General features: G+C 43.9%; 1 long non-coding RNA gene across 1 annotated transcript; it reads right to left on the bottom strand.

Moving 5' to 3' along the window:
• Nucleotides 1–4,629: 4,629 nt before the first annotated feature.
• On the bottom strand, nt 4,630–5,264 carry LOC139688418 (uncharacterized). Its single transcript, XR_011700744.1, has 2 exons — nt 4,887–5,264; nt 4,630–4,796 (listed from the first exon to the last, which is right to left on the bottom strand). It is a non-coding gene; the product is annotated as an uncharacterized lncRNA (long non-coding RNA).
• Nucleotides 5,265–6,781: the final 1,517 nt, after the last annotated feature.

Raw genomic sequence — 6,781 nt, forward strand, 5'->3', positions numbered from 1 at the left:
TTTTCTTGTAGAAAGAATCAATTCCTCGCGTTATCGATTGGAATTATTTCCATTTCTTCCAAAATTTTCTGATTGTAAATATTGTTTTATTTTAATATTTCTCCACACCAAAATTGCTTGGTTATGCTATTTTCCTTCCTAATTTAGTGATTTATATGAACTGATTTGACGGAGAGTGCAGGGATCATTGAGTGGCAATGGAAATTCGAAGATGCCTCCGGCATACAGAGGGAGACAGCGATATGTAGGCGAGGTAGTGGGAGGAAAAGAGGAGGGAGGAGTAGGCAGGCATGTCGGACGGCATCGTGGGAGGCAGGGAGGGAGTATTCGTGGTTACAGAATGGTTTATTTGCATTCAAGGGTGTCGCGGTGTTTCGAATCGATCAGGGGGGCGGGTACTCTGAAGTGTTACAGCGGTTGGTCCCCGGATCCACGAAAGCCTGCTTTGATCGGTGGACTACTGTTAGCGATAATAATAATCGAAAGAGAGATGAAGGCAGTGTCTACGTCGAAAGCGGCACGAGATGCACCCTTATCCTCAGGCCCATTCAAGCGTGTCTCTCAACCCTCCCCACCCCCTCTCCACTTCTTTCCATCGCCCAGCTTTCAGCCATCACTCCACCGCAACTCCCCCGTCGAAAGCTTCTCTACCTCCCCCCCCCCTCCCCGTAGCCAATCCCCCCCTTTCCTTTCCTGTAAATCCTCCCCCTCCCCTTTTTGCACCAGAACCCCGAAGGCCGTGGTGCCTCTTGCTTGCGCATTATTTTGCATTTTTGGATTGTTTCCAGGCCACCCCGAAGCGGCAGCACCGTGGTTCGAGCTGGATAACGGGGGGGGGGGGAGGGGGGGGTTGAGAGGGAAGAGCAAAGAGCTGGGTCACAGAAGCATAAGCCCCCAAAAAGAAATAAAAGAATAATGGCAATAAAAGGAGCGGCGGAGGAAGTCTCTCTCTGGGGAGGATGCGGTGGAGGAGGAGATACGTACGTGTGTGCACGAGTTTTCGGAATCCGAAGTAGTATTTTTCGATGCCCTTCCTTTCCGGTCGTCTCTATTCGCGCCGTGGCGGGGTCCTCAGCCGCCGCATCTCTCGCTCTTTCTCCCTCCTCCCCATGGACAGTCCTCCACCCCCTGTGCCCCGCCCTCGTCTCGGATTGGCTCGATTGAGGTGCGCTGATGCCGCCCGCCCGCTCTCCCGCCCCTCCCAGTGTTGCTCCATGACACCACCACCATGCACGCTGGTGCTGCCCGCACTCACTCACTCACACACACAAACACACACATTCCTTTGCGGTGGATTCCCACATTGTTTCGAGCGAATTCCCGCCCGCCTCAACGCCCTCTCACTCCCCCCGCCCTCAATCCCCCTCCCCATATTTCCCGCTCCACTCCGAACGCAGATACTCACTCGGCGGACGGCTCCGTGCATCGAGAGCGGTTTAGAGTTTTATCCTTGTCGGATTCGATGTTTAGTCGTATTATTTTTTTTTGCTCACAACGATTTCAAAGGTTCTGTACCTTTTTTTTATTTAAAAAAAACCACGCTCTGTTCGTCCCGTTAAAATTTTATCCAGTTCGCAACGGGATTACTTCATGAATGAGGTTTTTTCGGGTTTTGGTTCGGCAAATTGTAGCAAGTGGTGTCTGTTGGTTTATTGCGATTGAATGACTAGCGTTGGAGTATTAAATACAATTAAAGCGTGAATTTTATCCTTTGAAATGAATTTAGTACAGCTTTTGAGCTGTACATATTTAAACTTGCGCAGTCACCAAGAGAAAAAAAGACAATGAACGGCAGGAGTATTGATGATTCTAGGAAAAAAGCTATGTCAAGATCGTTAGTGAAACCATTAAATGAGACGATGGACACATTTTCAGTGTTGCTTCTTGGCCTTGTTCCAAATTTTTTCCCGATAATGCCATTTCATCTGGTGAGTGGTGAAGTCATAAGGACGATTCACTTGTAAGACCTGGATGTGCGACTAATTCACAGATAATAGGGCAAAATCAGAAGCTCACAGTTCTTCGGTGACACCCGCCGTAATATTATACATTATTTCCCTTTTCACTCCCACCTGCTGTGTCGGCGATTTGACGATATACATCCTGCTCTACAGCTGCCTCTCGTATTTGTAGCACTGAATCTTATTGCCAGGCCAGATTTTGTTACATATGCTTGCAATTTGAGTAATCGTTCAAATGTATGTGTAATGAAGAGCGAACGCCAGGCTCGAGTAAATCATTGTAATCATGCAGTCCTGGGCAAATGAATCTCAACCTTGCTCTCTTGCTGCAAAAATATTGAGTGATGTATTGACTGATCACGAATTCCAGGTAAAATGCCGGGCACAAAGAGCAAGTACAAAAAATTCTTTTCTTAGTGAAACAATTATTGATTGGAACAGTTTAACTGGAAAACTATTCGAGCCCTTTCCTAACAGAGTGCATACTTTTAAGAAAAGCTGTAAACAGTTATAATTTGATTGATGTGTTGTGTGAAATTCTATGCAACAGCTTAGTTTTGCTATTTTTCTTGTTGATTGGGAAACTGATGGTGATGAGGTGGGGATTTTCTTTTTATTGTGTTAAAGATTGGTGTTTGCAAGTTTCCTTTAAGTTTATTTTTTTCTGGCTGATTTTAATTATTATCTTTTGTCACATTGATTGGATTTGAGATGTGATGTTATTTTTCCAAGACGAGTTTGGTTGTAATACCTGGAACTTGAGTGCTACCTGAAATTGTCTATCTGCATATGTGAATTTTAATGATAAAAATAATGATATTCTTCAATGCGTTGATAAATGCCATCACGAATGCCATTTAGTTCGATTGGCATGATATGAAAACTGGAAGAGGCGCTTTAAGGCCTAGGGGCGTTGCTAACTCGTGGTGCCAACTTAAATTTAATATAAAGTAAATTTCGGCATGAATTCTGATAGCTATAATGATTATTTTGAATCTTTTGTGTGACGTAAATTAGGCGCACTAAATAGAACAACAGTACAATACATATATTTCCCCTTCCGTCTACATGCATTCCCCATTCTTATTAGTACTTAAAGCAAAATCGTTGTTTAGGTACCTTTTCGTATCTTAGGAGAATTCGTCCAAGTGGAACCAAAAACTCCATCTAGCATGTTGTATGCTCCCGATCCTTCCATCTACATTGCATATTACGGCACTGCATGGGCAGCCAAGCATTGGATCTCTCTTTATCAATCAAAATAAATACTTCATATTCGTGGGAAATGGTATCGTATTTTGTTCAGCATTGGCTATTTTTCAGTTCGTCTAAATACGTCAATAAAACCAGTCCCAACCGCCATTCGGTCACAGTCGCGCGTGTCGGCTTGCACATCCGTCATTGTCGTCAATACTACTGCGGCACGATGACAACGGCGATGACTTCTTCCTCTCACGTGGCCTCCCTTGAGCGAGCGAGGCCACGCGCGCCGGCTCTGGTGACCTCACGCACACGGGTGCGCTCGCTCGGCGCCACTTACCGGCGCTCGGGTGGATGGGTGCTCCGTCGACGTCATTGTCATCACGACCGAAAGGTGACGTGGACGAGGAGCAGAAAGGGGAGGTCATCTTCTTCTCCAGCCTGGCCTGACGTGTCCTCCGCTTACCCCCTCCCGTGCGCGGAGACTCACTCGTCCAACCGACATTTTCAAGCCGTGCATAACGTCAATGAATCGATATAGCTCCACCGAAACATCAAGACGATCGCCGTCGTTCGAGATTCTGTGTTTGAATGATCTCATCGTGAGAGGATTTACCCATTAATGCCATTGCAGTACATGGTGGACAGATTGTATGCACATTAGGGCGGTATTTTCTAGGAATGTGGGCGTATTTGTGAAGGATATTGGAAATAGGAAGAAGCATTTTGGAGAAGATGATTGGTGATTGGCGTGACAATGATTGGTTGAGTGAAGACGTAAAGAAAATATTAGTAAAAGCTCTAAGAAGAAGATTAGCGACTCTTGCATTCGTAACCCGGTCTTTGAGGCAAGAGAATGCGCGCAGATTTAACCTCTTTGAGGTCTGGGTGTGGAAAGGAGTTGAGAAACTGTTGGACTGTGGGGAAGATGATCGCTGAGGTCTTAAATGTGGTGAAGGGAGAAGATAGAAAGTTGGTGTGATCAGGAGAGGAGAAGATAGAACGAAGGAGATAATCTAAGATGTCCCCTGAAAATTTCAAAGGGCCGTGATAGAAGGAATAATATTAGGCAGGAAGAAGAAAGAGGAAGGAAGAGGGTATGGTTTTCGAAGGGCATGGTGGAAGGTAGGAATTGGGTAGGCAAGGGGAAGTCCACATGAAACGTGATTGTTATTCATAGGTGCCGTCCAGAAACCTACGTCAAGAAATTTTTAAAATATTTTTTAGCAACCTGCCAGCCACTTCTAGGGTGTGGCAGGGGGTGAATACTCACGAGATTACTTTTGATCTGAATATTTTTACCCCTACCGCGGTTGGACAGTGGACTTATTATTATTCCTTATCGTCCGTGGAAATTTTTGCACCTTAAATCTATCTATTCTACACTTAATCTCTCTAATTTTATTGGCATGATCTCTCCTACCGTAGTTAGATGGGGTTAACAATACATTAAATGAAGAGCACAATCTATATTTCCACTGTTCTTTATTTACGTACTTGTTTCAGTGCTTAAGCGTCATCATCGGGTACAAATAATTAAGTTACGGTCAATTTATATACCATTCATGAGCGAGAGGGGGTGGGGGTGTGTTTGTTTTCTTCATTTAATGAACATGAACTTCCGCAAAGTGGAACCTGGAACAATTGAATAATAATACATTTTCAACATCACTACTAAAGAGAAATCCTTCCAATATATGCAAGAGATTTAATCTGTAATTTGACCTTAGCTCCGTGGGGATGTCAGATGATGCCCGTTGTCACAGTAAAGCGCGCGACGCAACGTAAACGCACATTCCGCGACATGGTGGCGTGAGTGTCTCACATTCTCCAGAATAATGAAAATGGCGAAATTCCTTCCACTCTCACTGTTTCTGACTTCGCTTCGTTTTCCTCCACTGCATGGGGCACCCTTTCCTCGAATCGGTTTCGCGAGTTCACTCAACTTTGACCCAGCGTTCTCGCTCGGCACGAGTGACTGCTGCTTCCTTCGATGCTGATCCTGGTGTCCCGTATTCGATTCCCGCGGACATGGATTCAACTCCACTGTAGTGGCCTTCATCATCTTTGTTATTTATTCTTCGATAATGCGATATGATATTTATTTGGTAGTTAAGTTAATCCAAAACCTTCCATAATCGGTGGATTACCAAAACAAATGCACTATGAAGTCCAACCTGCCTGTTTTTCAATTCGTACTTGCAAAAGGTGTTGAAATCCTTCGCGAACGTCGTGCCGCGGCAATATGGTCGTCTCCAGCACACGTGTAATCGCCATCTCTCTCCCTCCTCCTCCACCCCTCCCCCCTCGCTACTTGTGCCTCCCCACGGGGTCCGCCGACCCCTCCCTGCCTGCCGTGCGACGTATCCAACGCCCGCAAAGGTTTCCTAAGCCATAGCACTCGTTTGTTTGAGTGTATCAGCGTTCCATTTGTTTGCTTTTATAACATGCAACTTTTCGACCGATACAAAGAAATTCAATGCGATAAATAGCGGGTCATTAATACTGAGATCAGAGTTATCGGGTATATTATGAAGAATATGAATACTCTTTTGGACCCTGAAGCATCATGCAACGCATTTGAATGTTCTGCGATTGCCATTATTCTCCGCATGCATTGTTAAAAGTTCCCAATATATGTTTTTAAGGAATACCATCCTTGTAAAAGTATGCTAATTAAGCTTCTCTCGCAGTATTTATTTTGAGACCTCGAGCATATTGCAAATGAAAGTCACACTCATTGAACTTTATAATAAGTATGATTGTGATTATTCTGTTTTATAAGAAGAGTGTTGGAGAAATGTGACGAAGATAGGTTAAAGAGGTGTTATCTTTTCGCTGTTTAGACCTAATTTAGAATATGCTGCTAGTATATGGGATCGTCATAAAGTTGGATTGATTGCCGAATTGGATCGCGTGCAGCGCAGAGGAGCTAGATTTGTAAAACGTTGTTAAGATAAACTGAGTGGCGTATCAAAATTATTCGAGGAGCTAAGCTTGGAATCACCCACGGAGCGGAGGTTAAATTACAGATTAAATTTCTTGCATAAATTGGAAGAATGTATCTTTAGGAATGGCATTGAAAATGTATTATAATCGCCATCGTACTACCATAGGCGAGATCATGTCAATAAAATTGAAGAGATGAAGTGTAGAACAGATAGATTTAAGATATGATTTTCCCACGAGCGGGAAGGGATCAGAATAACATTTCCCGGCTTTGGTAGGTGTAAAATATTCGGGTCAAAATTAGTCTGGGTGTATTCACCGCCTGCCACACACCATAGCGTTGGTTTGCAGACCACTAAAAAATACTAAATTCAATGTAATTCTCTCTTTGAAATTTTTCCGCTTCTTTCTTGCACCATGGTATGGTGATGGGAAAAAAGAAACTGATGACGCTTCTATTAATACCAGCTGCCCTTTAATACTCCCGTGGCAGGTTAATATTACCGAGAACGGAAGAAGAGGGACATCTTACTGCATTCAATTTCATCGTAATTATTTTACCTATCACAGCGTATGAAATTTTCCTCGCACCTCATTGGTAATTTGTAATGCTTTTGACCCAGTATTACTACTTCTTTTTTCAATTTCTCCTAGTCCCGTGAATTGGAAAT

Source organism: Hetaerina americana, unplaced genomic scaffold (genome assembly GCF_022747635.1).
Source record: "Hetaerina americana unplaced genomic scaffold, ioHetAmer1.1.p SCAF_2, whole genome shotgun sequence".
Lineage (NCBI taxonomy): Eukaryota > Metazoa > Arthropoda > Insecta > Odonata > Calopterygidae > Hetaerina > Hetaerina americana.